This window comes from Hydra vulgaris, chromosome 09 (assembly GCF_038396675.1).
Source record: "Hydra vulgaris chromosome 09, alternate assembly HydraT2T_AEP".
Classification (NCBI taxonomy): domain Eukaryota; kingdom Metazoa; phylum Cnidaria; class Hydrozoa; order Anthoathecata; family Hydridae; genus Hydra; species Hydra vulgaris.
Genome location: NC_088928.1, coordinates 11,721,209 through 11,735,574, shown reverse-complemented (window position 1 = coordinate 11,735,574; position 14,366 = coordinate 11,721,209). Strand labels below are relative to the sequence as shown.

Below are 14,366 nucleotides of genomic sequence, written 5' to 3'. Positions count from 1 at the left end.
ACTTGCGCTGAACTTACGCAAAAAACTTATGCAAAAAAAAACAACAACCAAGTTGATTTTTTTAATGAACTAAGTTTTCGTAATTTTATAAAACAAACTTTCTATAATTTATATATTTTCTAAAAAATTTAAATTAGGGATAGTTAGTAATTAATTGTTAGTTAGTAATATTTGATTTAAATATTGAATTAAAATTGATAGTTAGTAATATTTTATAGCTTAATAAAATGACATAATATTTTTTTTAAACTATAAAGCTAAATTTTATAAAGCTATAAAAACTAAATATTTTTTATTCAATATTTATTTAGTAAAAAACATAATAAAAATTAGGGAAAATAATTTTAAGTAGAAAAAAGGAAGAGAGGGGTTCAGAATTGAATAATCTACAAAATGGTTATGAAGGGCAGATCAATTTTGACAATTGTTTAACATATAATTCATAAAAACCATAAAAACTTTCATTGTTTTCAATCATAAATATCACGTAAATAGTGTTTTTTTTAAATACAAATAATTAATAATTTGTACACTAATTTGACATAAGCATGAACATACTTAAGTTTGGAATTTGCATAGTGCCTAAACAAGTCATATATAGAACATGAAAAAAATCCTTGTAACATTCGCCCATGTAACATTCTACAATATATTATCGCCTTCGATTTAGAAACAAAGAGTTTTAATTAGTGTTCTTTGTACCATGCCAAGTCAAATTGGTTGACTTGTGTTAATTCAACCTGAACATCGTGTATATCATCTTCATCATTGTACTCAAAATTCATGTCATCTGGAATTTCTAACCCTAAGCGAAGGTTTTCCATTAAATTGCACGTAACATATATTTTGCAGTATATTGTTCATAAGAGCAATTGTTAGGAGTAATGGTTTTTAAGATGATCAAGGATTGCTTCACTTTACCATCAACCAGAAGATGACCTTTACAAAAATATATTTTTCCTGGTGTAGTTGGCTGATTATATGGTGCAATCATGACTGTTATCAAGTAAAAAGGAAACCTGTATTAGGATTATATTCCGATGACTTTTTAAATTTAGGATTAGAAAAAATAAAAATCTTTATCCAGGATTCTTTTTGACAACATCTCTGAAAAAGTAAAAAGCTATTTTTAAGTAAGTAGTTGATAAATCTTTTAAACTTCATTTGTAACAGTCCAATAATAACAAGATATTTAACATGTTTAACAACAAATGATCAAAAGGTTATTCTTTTTTTGTTGTTAATTTTTTTTGAATAGACTAGTCATTTTTACCAATTACTCTTTAAAAACTCCCAGTTACTTTAATAAAAGCCTCATTGATATTGGCATTATTTTTTCTGAAGAAATTGGGTTGCTTATCAACGTGATCGGTGACAAATCATTGTTAATGAGTTGATCATATCTTCTATTTATTTTTATACAAATTTTTGAACACATTCTGGCACTGTTTCAATTGCCTACCCCTATGATTTTATGATTAATTATGATAGAATATTTTAAACTGATTAAGAATCGTATAAAAAAATTAACCTGAAAATATGAGGAAAGTCTAACTTGATGTTTAAGTTTTAAAAACTCTAATTTGATGTTTAAGTTTTAAAAATTATATTAAAAGTGCTAATATCGCCATCTTTTTAAAAATTACTATTTAGTCGGTTTTTATTTAGAAATCAGTCGTTTAGAAAATATTTTTTTTAGTTATGCAATCCGGTTTTTAATTAAGTTCAGTTGAATATTTTAATAAGTACATTTTTTTGAATAAAAAATCTTTGAGACAGCTTTTTGGATGTACATACATGATGAATTAATATTTGTCAGTCGATGTATGATACATCGACTGACAAATAGGAATTGGTGCAATAAATGAACATACTACGTCTGAAAATTAGGGATATGCGTAAACAAACTACATGGTCAGGATCATGGTTAGGGTTTAGGTCAAAATCAAATAGAAATTAATGGATTTTGTTTTATATAGTTTTGCTTTAAAGTGTCAATAAAAACCGGGCTGTATTTAAGTTAATTAAGAAAAAGAAAATAATCATATTTGAGTACGAAGAAAATGGCGAATATTAGCTTTTTTTGTGTTAATTTTTTAAAAATCAACATCAAATTAGAGTGTTCTCCTCAAATTATCTGGTCAATGTTTTTATACGAATCTAAATCAGCATGAAATTTTCTATCAAAATCAATCATAAAATGATAAGGGTAGCCAACAGAAACAGTGCCACTTTTTTTGCTTAAATTAGGCTGAGTTTTTAAAAAATTTGGTGAATACCATTTCAGCTTGGTGAATACCAATTCTTTGTAGCTGAACTTACGAAAAAGCTTACGTAAATCTTGTTAAACGCAACTGCGCAAGTTTCGTTAATACGAATTTCCCAGTTTTGAATTCCGCCAAACTTCCGCCAAACTAACGCTAATAAAAAGTTTGCTGAATACGCTCCCGGATTTCTAGTTTCTGAGGCACGAGCGCTAACCACTGCGCCACGGCCGCTCAATTTTACTTGTTGTCATTCACAATAATTTTGTTTTATCATTTTGCTTAACATTTACATATACATACATTTACAATTATTTTGATTTGTTGTTGATTGATTAGTTGTTGGTATCTACAATCATTTACTTGTTGGTTTTTGATCTTATGTACTTGCATTTGTAAAGTCATTGAAAGAAAATTGTGCCGAAGTAAGATAATTCAATGAATACGCAAGGAATTGTCAGATCTTTGTACTTTACCAGTTTACATTGTTAATTAAACCGGAGAAAGGTCCTTTTTAACTTGAAAAGTTTACAAGTTAAAAAGGACTTTTCTCCGGGTCCAATTTGTCATAGCAGCAAAGAGAAACATTCTTACAACAAGACTTAAATTTTAGATTTTTAAAAAATTTTAAGCGTTCGATGTGATTACTGTTGTTATCACATTGCGCGCCCAAGAACTTTCAAAAATTTATCCACATAATGCCGGCATCACGGACATTTACTTTCCAAATCAAAATCCGTGTTAAAGTACGAATATTTTTATCCATATCTAGAAGACGAAGTAGGAATCCGAAACGAGAATTTAGTAGAGCATAAGTTTGTATTTGCCTTTCAATCATAGCCTAAAGTTGATAAACAATGACAAAACCTGAACAATAAATTTCCTACTCCCAGTAAAATCTCATGCCTCAATAGACGTCAATTTGTCATGTTGACTTTTGCGCGCTCTTAAAATACAAATATACAAACAATATATTAAAAATTGATTCTGATTAATATACCTTGTAATTAGAATAATTTAAAAAAAGTAGAACATGGTACAGACCATCTAGTCTGCGAGAAACTATTTGTAGCCTTTACTCCTAATTCAAGTTTTGATTTCACGACTTTCCGGTGATGCGCTAAACCAGAAATAAAGTTACAAAGTTGTTGAAGATAGCTAAAGATAACTGTTGCAAAAGGTTCAGCTGCTTCAATAATATCCAGATTCTAAAAATGGCCGGTTCGTGGAACATATTCAGGTAGTGTATTTAACTTCTTAATACGGTTGAAACCTTAAAAACTTGAAACCCAGTGTAGAACCCCAACATGTTGGAGGCATTGTTGCACGACAGCCCGCCGCAATCAATAATGTTAATGTTGTGCATCTCTAATGTCTTTTTGAAAAGATTAAACATATCATCTGTCCACTTGTTTTTCATCAGGTATTACATACCGAACAACAAAAGTGAGTTGATCAACGCCAAGTAGCTCACTTATTTCAACGCAAATGTAAGCTGATAGTTAGAAAGCAATTCTTTTTTATATACAAAAAGTAAATTGTGACTAAATATAAAAATATTTAACTTTCATAATTCGCTTAAAAAAAAAAAATTTCTGATTAATTAAAACAAAATTCGATCTAGCTAGCTGGCCTCTCTAAACGCCCTAGCCTCGCAGCGGCTGCCTAGGCTAGACATGGGTAAAGACATGGTTAAAGATTGATAACTATTTATTAGGAGTTAATGAATTATTCACTTAATAAGTTACACTTTAAATTCCCACGAAAATTAACAAAATATAAAAAATACAGTATGTATTGAGGGTCAATGTATTGTATTATACGTACCAACGTATTGAGGACCAATGAAATGGAACAGTTTAAAAAACAACAATTTTATTAAGGTGAAATTAGTCAAATCATTTAGGTTTCTATTAAAAATTTTTAAAAAATTTTACCAAACTATTAATTAGACAAAATGACACAATTTTAGATTTAACTCAACATTAACTCAAAGTTAAGTTTTATAAATCATGAAAATAAAAAACACTTAATTTTGCTACTAAAGAAGAAGTAACAACACATTTTATTTACTTTTTGAGCGATAGAAATTTGCGATAAAAATTTGCGATAAAAATTGCATTGAAAATTAGCTATTGAATTTTTATCTTTTTTTTTGTGTTATGTTCTGTTTTTAGACATTTAAGTAAACTGTTAAGTTAATATAACAGAAATCGTTTTAGAATAAGAAATAAGTTTAAAATTTACAAAGAATCACCAGGTTTTGCCATCAAGAATAATTTGTTTATTCTAAGTTATTAATTATTTTCCTAAAGTACATATATTAGCTATACATGTAATAGTATATCAAAGATCATATTCAAATCTTTCATCAACTATGAATTAAAAAATCCTCATTTGGCTTTTTTTACCAATTTATAAGAGGCTTTTTATCTTGCCTAAAGATTTGCAAATTAATTAGAAATAAAATTCATTTTGTGTATTAGTTTTTCTCTTTGTAGAATACCGTAAAACGATTTGGTAACAAAATTAATAGTTTCGCATAATTAACTAGTTATTATTCAATTAATACGAAAAATATGAAATCAATTAAAATCGCAACAATTTTAAACTATTTTAAAACATCAAAACTTTATTAATATATAATATATAATTTTAATAGTAATATATAATAAAGTATATAATTACAATATCATAAATATATAACTATAATATTAATATATAATAAAGGAATTAAACATGGCTATTCTACCTAGCTTGAACAAACACAAAAAGAGTCTTCATCTTGCTCTACTCTTTTCTAGGGAATATATTTTAGATTTTTGAATGTTTAGTTTATTTCAATTTTGCTTGTTTAAATTTTTTTGGTTTGTTATAAAGGTTTATTAAGCCGAAAACTTCTTGAACTGACATACGCAACTTTTTTTGGCGATCCGTTTCCTATCTGCCCTCCAGTTGAATGCGGTTTCAACACTTCTAGCTTCCAAGTAACAAATAATAAGGAACAATTTAACAGTAGTGATGTGGTAAAGTTTCACTCACGCAACATTCCATCCATCCGAGAGTTGATACACCTTAACAACTTGAGAGGAAAAAACTAGCTATGGATTTATTTTACAATGGAAATTATGTACAATAGTCTAGATGTTAATGATATAGACAAGTACTTTAATGCTTCCGCAACATATGGAGTCGATAGACCGTTTCCTTACAGATATTATTAAAAACGCTTACAAATTGATAAAAGCTATAACAAAGATCGTTTTTTAAATAAAACAAGAATGGTTGCTCTGAGTAATTGTAACGGTGATGCTAAAAACAAGCTTGCATTAAAGTTAATATTATATGGTGTCGATATAGAGGTTACAGGAGGGTGTACGGGAAGATTTCCGAAACGTTTTTCATCAAAATGTCAAGGAAGACCGTGTTATGAAGACCTACACAATCTTAAGTTTTATTTTTCTGCTGAAAATTTTTTATGTCACGAAAATATCACAGAAAAAAGTTTTTATGTCACTTTATATCACAGAAAAGTACTGGAGTACTGGACTTGATTACGCCGTAATACCTATAGTTCTAGGAGGGTTTAAGTACTCTGATCCAAGATTGACTATATATCGATGCTATGAGTTTTGATTATCCTAAAAACTTGGCTAATTATATTTTAGATGTTAGTTCAAATTCTACAAAATACAACTCATTTTTTAAGTGGAAAAAATATTGGCAGTTAGATAGCTCAAGTTTTTTTTTTAATGCTTTGTGATAAATTAAGAATTGGACAAAACTCTAGTTTAAGCTAACATAGTTTAGTAAACAAGTCAGTTGACAAGAATTTAAATGTGTAATTTAATTGTGTATCTAGTTTTGAGTAAGCTTTTTTAGTTATCGTTGTGATGTGAACTTTCCATTTCAGATTTTTACTTAAGTTGGTGTCCTTCCTGCGTTGTTTCATTTCACTTGATGATTGTTCCATCGTGGATTGTATATACAATTATTTAAATATACATGATGTATAAATTATATTATAATGTATACATGATGCATACGTATAGAGAGCCTATTTTCAAAACGCGGTATAAGCAAATTTGATTTTAAATGCCGCTTTGTATATTATTTAATTAAAAAATAGTTAACGCATAACACTTTGTAAAAATTTTTTAGTTTATTTATAATTAATTAGTTGTGTATTTTTTACATAAATATTTGTTAATATTAGCTATATCATATATACACTATATATATATATATATATATATATATATATATATATATATATATATATATATATATATATATATATATATATATATATATATATATATGTATATATATATATATATATATATATATATATATATATATATATATATATATATATATATATATATATATACATATATATATATATATATATATATATATATATATATATATATATATATATATATATATATATATATATATATATATATATATATAGATTGGCTGCTTGTTATAAGCCATCAAAAAGTGATGACCTTTTGTTGAGATTATTGAGATTATTGTCAGATCAGGTTATCCTGCTACTGGTAACATGTAACCCGGTACAATCTGCTTCATGTCCTGCTGCCTTGTAGGATACGCCTTTTTAGGCTAAGGCTAGGAGATGCCAACTCCGATTTAAAACACCCCCTGCCTTGGGGCTCTTGGTTGAGTAAAGGCTAGAGATGGTGTCTCGATAAAAATACTCATCTTGGGCAGATGTTAAATGCACCCAGCTACTGTCTTGTAGAAGGCCTCCTAGGCAAAGACTTAAGGGGTAAACAGATTCTATCTGTTGACCAGCCTCGCACCCCTTCTTCATCTATTAGGCTGGCGCAGATGTATTTTTAATACATTGTTTCCAGTTTAGGATGTTGAATGCTGGATCTTCTTGACTCAATGCATGGGTTTGCTTGTGTTACTGTTTTTGTGACTAAGCAACTCATTCTATTATCTCCTTATGAGGGTACAGCTCTAAAACTCAGTTTTATGGTTCTGAGGCCGGCTGGTAGTCAGGTTTCCCGAACTCTGTGGTAGCTCTCAGAGAGGCTGATTCCATCAACAGCTGAAAAATATCAAAGTACTAACAGTGCCATGTTGCGCATGGATGGTGTCCCTGTTTGTACTTTTGGTGTGCATTGCGGAGGCCACATTTGGAGCCCTTTGTTACGGCTTAGGGTTTATTAGTAGTAATGAGGCAACTGCTTGGGCTATTAAACAGTGTTCTGAGTACTATCTATGCTTTGAGTCAAGTTCTTCAATCTAATTTAAAATTGAATAAAGTACCAAAAACTATAAAACACAAAAAACCATGATCATCACCAAGTTCTCTAAACCTATCATTCACTATTATTCGTGGTCTTCGAAGTAACTTTTCTTCTGTTGAGTCTTATCTCTTGCAAAGTTCACCAGACCTACTTGCTCTTTGTGAGACTAATTTGAGTTCAGCTGTCTCATCTTGTGATCTTAGTGTTGATGGTTATCTTCCTCTAATTCGTAAATATTCCAATAGTCACATGCTTGGCCTGGGCATTTACATTCGTAAGAATTCACCTGTTTGTTGTGAAACTAGGTTTGAATCCACAGAATATTCTTTCATGTGCTTTCGTTTAGCACCACTTCACTCTATTGCCTTTCTCTTTGTTCTATATCGCTCTCCTTCATCTCAAGACTGCACTCTTTTTGATGTTATTTCTGATCATATTGACCAAGCCCTCTCTTTTTATCCATCAGCTAATAAAGTTGTTGTCGGTGACTTTAATGCTCACCACTCTGAATGGCTTGGCTCTAGTGTCAGTGACTCTGCAGGCATTAAAGCCCACAACTTTTGCCTTTCTCAATCCCTAACTCAAATAGTCAACTTTCCAACTCGCTTTCCTGACAACCCTAATCATTTACCTTCTCTACTCGACTTATGTCTTGTTTCTGATCCTAGTCAGTGCTCAGTTTCTCCGCATTCACCCTTAGGTTCTTCTGATCACAGTTTGATCTCTCTAAAACTAATATCTCATTCTTCTTCATCACCTGAATCCCCCTATTACCGAACCTCTTTCAACTACAGTAAAGCTGACTGGGATTCTTTCCGTGACTTTCTTCGTGATGGCCCTTGGGTAGAAATCTTTCAACTTCCTGTCGACAAATGTGCTTCTTACATAACTTCGTGGATTCAGGCTGGCATGGAATCTTTTATTCCCTCTCGACGATTCCAGGTCAAGCCTCACTCTCCTCCATGGTTTTCTTCACACTGTGCTGCTGCGATTGCCAATCGAAACCGTTACTTCCATATTTATCAGCAAAACAATTCTCCAGAAAACAGACGTCTGTTTATTACTGCTAGAAACAACTGTAAAAAGGTTTTGTCTAACGCCAAAACCCGCTATTCTCAGGTTATGAAATCTCGTATCTCATCTCAAAAATTAGCCTCTCGTGACTTCTGGAGAATCTTTAATAATATCAATAATAAGGACAAATCTATAATTCCACCTCTCTTGTATGGTTCAGACTTTGTCACCTCACCTAAAGACAAAGCCGAACTGTTTGCTAAAAACTTTTCATCAATATCATCTCTTGATTCCACTAATTGCGTTCTACCTGATATTGCCAACAAACAGGTTGATCCATTGTTTGACATTCATATCACTCCAGCATCTGTATCTAAAGTGATTTCCTGCCTAGACTCTTCTACAGCTTGTGGCCCGGACAACATACCTGTTATTGTCTTGCAGAAGTGTTCTCCGGAGCTGTCGTCTATACTCTCAAAACTATTCAACAAGTGCTTATCAGAGTCTTGTTTTCCAGCCTGCTGGAAAGCCGCATCTGTTATCCCTATCTTCAAAAATTCTGGAGAGCGATCTGATTCGTCTGACTACCGTCCCATAAGTCTTCTTCCTATCATAAGCAAGGTTTTTGAATCTTTAATTAACAAACACTTAATTTCTCATCTTGAATCTAATAACTTACTTTCTGACCATCAATATGGGTTTCGATCTTCTCGTTCTACAGCTGATTTGCTAACAGTAATAACTGACAGGTTTTATCGTGCATTAGATGAAGGTGGAGAGGTTAAGGCCATTGCTCTTGACATTTCAAAAGCGTTTGATAAAGTTTGGCATGCTGGTCTTCTCCATAAGCTTTCTTCTTATGGTGTATCCGGCAACATCTTTAAGATTTGACTTTTCAATCGTAGCATAAAAGTTGTCCTCGATGGACAACACTCTTCTTCTTATTCTGTATCTTCAGGGGTTCCTCAAGGTTCTATCCTTGGCCCTATACTCTTTTTAATTTACATTAACGATCTTCCAGATATTCTCACATTTTAGGTGGCATTGTTTGCTAATGATACTACCAATTATTCTTGTCGTGATAAGAAACCAACACCCTCTGATTGCTTGGAGGGGGCATTTGAACTTGAAAAGGATCTCACTTCTGCTACAGCATGGGGCTCACAGTGGCTGGTGAACTTTAATTCAGATAAAACTCAATTTTTTTCAGCCAATCGTTATCGCAATAATTTAGATCTTCCTATATTTATGAACGGTGATGTACTCGATGAGTCACCTACTCTTCATCTTCTAGGATTAACTCTTACTTCCAATCTTTCTTGGAAACCATATATCAAATCAGTTGCAAAATTAGCATCTGCTAAGGTTGCATCTCTTTATCGAGCTCGCCACTTTCTTACTCTGGATTCTATTCTCTATCTCTATAAATCTCAAATCCGGCCTTGTATGGAATACTGTTGCCATATCTGGGGCGGATCTTCTAATGATGCCCTTTCTCTTTTAGACAAGGTGCAAAAACGCATTGTAAACATAGTTGGACCTGCTCTTGCAGCCAACCTTCAACCATTATCACATCGTCGTAATGTTGCTTCTCTTTCTCTTTTCTACAAATACTATAATGGGCACTGCTCTAAAGAGCTAGCGTCTCTTGTGCCATCTACTAAAATTCATTCTCGTGTTACTCGTTATTCAATTAAGTGTCATCCTTTTTCTGTGACTGTTCCTAAGTGCTCCAAAAACGCTTATTCTTCTAGTTTTTTTCCTCGAACATCAGTTCTTTGGAATTCGCTTCCTTCATCTTGCTTTCCTGATTCGTATAATTTGCAATCTTTTAAATCGTCCGTCAATCGTTATCTTGCTCTACAATCTTCATCTTTTCTCTTACAGTAACTTCCAACTTTATTTAGTGGCTGCTTGCAGCCTTGTTGGAAGCGAAGATGTTTAAAAAAAAAAAAAAAAAAAGAAAAAAAAAAAAAAATATATATATATATATATATATATATATATATATATATATATATATATATATTAATAAATGTTGTATCGTGTTGGAAATACAAATCTAAAAGGGAAAAAAACTATATTGCTTTTACTATATTACTTTGATTCCGGCAAATATTGGATTATGTATATTTGGATGACTTAACATATTTGTTGTAAAGGCGCCAAGCCAGCCTATACAACAAATATGTTGAAATGAGATAATTTGACGCAAAGTTTAAAAGTCTTTAACAAAAGCCACTAAACCGAAAAAATTAAAAGTAATTGCAGTTCACTGCACTTAAAAATTTTTAATAAAGTATTTTGGTGTTTGCAAAGAAGCACTACATAAATCATTTTTTAATATAAACTAATTTTTTCAACGTTTTTGTATTGGCTGGTTTGGCGCTTAACCATCCATATGATGTCAGATGCCGTTGCAAACTTGTATTTTTTATAATGGTGTTATATTTTTTAATAATATGTCTGATAATTTCCGAATGGCAAGAAATTATAGATAGAACTGCACAGTTCTCTAATGATCTAGAAGAAAGTTATAAATAACGTAAAAGTTCAGATAAACTAAATTTTTTAAAAAGAAAAATTGCTAATGGAGATATCCAATACATCACTTTTGTATGCATGAATTTAATCTTTACAGTTTATATGTTATATATTATTACAATAATTTTTTAAAATTGTCATAAACATTTTTAATGCTTCTTTTACATTGTTTCTTTATAAGTAAAACAGTTATCAACAATTGGTCGCAAAAATCCAGCTGATAAAATCAGGATTGTTATCTGTCAAATATGTCTGAGACATATTTTCTGCTGACATAAAATATGTCGGACATATTTTGTATCGACATATTTTGACATAATTTTATGTCTGAATTGTTTTCTGCTGACATAAAATATGTCAGACACATTTTCTACGGACATATTTTGACATAAATTCATGTCTGACATATTTGCTGTTTAATATTCTTGAAGAAAAAATCTATCTTACAAATTTATTGCGCATTTCACCTTAATTTAAAGAGTAAAGTGAAAATAGTCTAACAAATTTGTTGCTTTTTCGCTTCATTAAACTTTTTTTTTCGTTATGATTACATAAAAAACTTACATCGAAATGTAATTTACTTTTTAAATGTAAAAGATTTTATTTATGAAATAAACTTACGTAAATATAAAATTTAAAGGACATAACACTTACTTTACAAAGTAAAATAAAACTACATCGTAACAACAAATTACTTTTACGTGTAAAAGTAAGTAATTAGCAAAAACAGCTTACACAAAAGTAATTTGAAAAAAAATTATTTACTTTTACAAATAAAAGTAATTTTTTTCTTTGAAATTTTATACTTTACTTGGTAAGTAAGTAAAAAGTAAGTTGTATTATTTACTTTCTCTAAGAACAGTCATTTCATATTGATTTAACATAAATTTTGAGATAGCGTATTCAAATCTATTGCCTGTTTTTTTTTTCACGTATATCGTAAAGGGTAGTTCTATTATAATTAGGGGCAAATATAGCCTATACTAGTAGTATAGAGACGGGCTCCCTGTCGCATGAGTACTAATAGGGGCTGCTAAATAATCATTGATTTTTTATTTCTTTTTGTTTGTTTGGCAGATTAGGTTAATGGCCATAATGAAAGTTTGTCGGGGGAAGATGGGGAAAAGGGGCATAATTTCTAAGCTATGGGTAATTCATGCATGTGTAAACCTTCCAGCATTTGTGTAAACTTAATAAAAGTACAAGTTGAAATTGTTTTTAGAGCACGGGAGAAAACTCCACTTTTTTGAATCTTTCTTATCTTTTTAATTTTACTTTATCATTCCGGCTTTACTTTGATTTTACTTTATTTTGAAAGCATTTGTGTAGTCGATGAACGCGCATGTTAAATTTGTTTCCTGGGCAAGGAGTTCGTTTTTTTCTCTAATATTTTATTTTTCTTTAAAGTTGGAGTTTATAACTTTTAAAAAAAAGATTTTTTGCATAAAAGCTTTGTAAACATTTTTTTGATTTATTTGTTTCAGTATTAATTTTTTTTTTCGGGAGAAAATAAGTTAGTGGCCCTAATAAAAATTTACCGTAAATGAGCCGGGCATATTTGTAGTTATGCTGCTGCTTTTCGCTTCCCTTATTCAGCGTGATTGTTGTCAGAGCCGTCCCGAACAGGTCTCTGATTGAGGAGGGGGTTCGTATGTGTTTTTTGCCAACTAGAGACACACACGCACACAAAAAAAAGGGTCCTCGATATTTGATATTTTCCAATAATACTTCAAAATTTGCCAACTAAATGTACAAATGTGCTAACTCAAATGCATATATAATATTCCTTTATTATTCTATTATCTAACAATTATTTGAGTTGGTCATTTCCAGAAATAACTTTATTGGTTAGATTGGTTTTTAACAACCACGCTGAATAAAGGGAGCCAAAATACAAAACTTAGAATAAAATTGCAAAATGTAGAGCCATTTCCAAAGCAAGAACATTAAACCAGACAGTCTTTAAAAAAAAAACTTTCAAACAACTGATGTAAATAACATCAAGATTAATTTGAAAAAAAAAATTAAAGTTAAAAAAGTATAAATGTAAAAGTATTTAACTTGAAAAAAAATTTATAACTTTTTATAACCGCAAAAACCGCTTATTTTTAATTTATTTAATATAGCGTATTTAGTAGGATGGTTCAAAAAAGCACACTTTCAAGTTTAAAATTATATGGTCGATTGTGAAGAAAATTGTCTTGATGATGTTTTATCATACAGATGAAATAACATCAAATTCTTTTTTTAAGTAAACTTTTGTTACTTTTTTTATTTTAAATTTTCAAAAAATTTGAAGTAAAAAAAATTACACACAATATTTAAACAACCAACATTTATTTATTCATGTTTATGTAAAGCTTTTCAAAAGTATTGCGATAATCGGAGTCTGCTAAAAATAAACCCTTAAAAATGTTGACTTCCCTTTTATACCACTGGTGTGAGAGTGATGAGTTTATAACATTTATAAATACATTTTTTTAACATTTTAAACTAAATTTATGTTCATTAACAAGTCTCTAATATCATGCAATAATCTCCTAATGTTCAAAAACTATGAACATATAAGTTTTGAGCAACCTCTCCAACTATTTAGGGGATTTAAATGGGATTTGATAATTATCAAATTAATTTTTTTTTCAAATATAATTTCGTCATTGAATTTTTTTTTATTATTATTATATAAAGACATTCTTTAATACAGTGATGGATTTTTAATTTTTATAATTTTTTATTTTTATTAATTTGCCGTTACAAATTATTAATTTTCTTTTGTAAAATATACGAAAGGTGGGAAATAGAAGAAGACAAAAATAGTCCTATTGCCAAGCCTCTAAATAATTGTACATAATAAAGACATTAAAAACTTGTCATTAAAAATTGATGATCATTTGTTTTTCTGAAGTTTAAATTTAACAACCTTATTTAAGTTGACAATTATAGTATTGTATTTTTTGAAAATATATCTAAAAAATTAAAATATATGTATCTGAAGTACCAAATTCTCCTGTTTTAGTATGTTATTTTAGAATAAAGGTGAATCTTTTTCTAAAATAACATACTAAAACAGAAGAAATATTGCATAAATAACAGAAATTTTGAGTATTTTTTTTTTTTAACATATAAATAAAATGGAGTTAAAAAATTTTATCCATGAAAATATAAATTAAACAAAATACATGATTTAAATTTAAATGGATTTAAATATAAGTATTGCGTGGTATTATACCACATTAAAAGCGATGTAAAAAAGTTT

At 29.9% G+C, this 14,366-nt stretch overlaps 1 long non-coding RNA gene across 1 annotated transcript in view; it reads left to right on the top strand.

The window, feature by feature from the left end:
- Positions 1–6,331, top strand: part of LOC136084562 (uncharacterized) — a 45,806-nt gene extending 39,475 nt beyond the window's left edge. The window contains exon 3 of the long non-coding RNA XR_010640639.1: positions 5,145–6,331. This is a non-coding gene — a long non-coding RNA (uncharacterized LOC136084562). The remainder of the gene's footprint in view (positions 1–5,144) is intronic.
- The last annotated feature ends 8,035 nt before the right edge of the window (positions 6,332–14,366 follow it).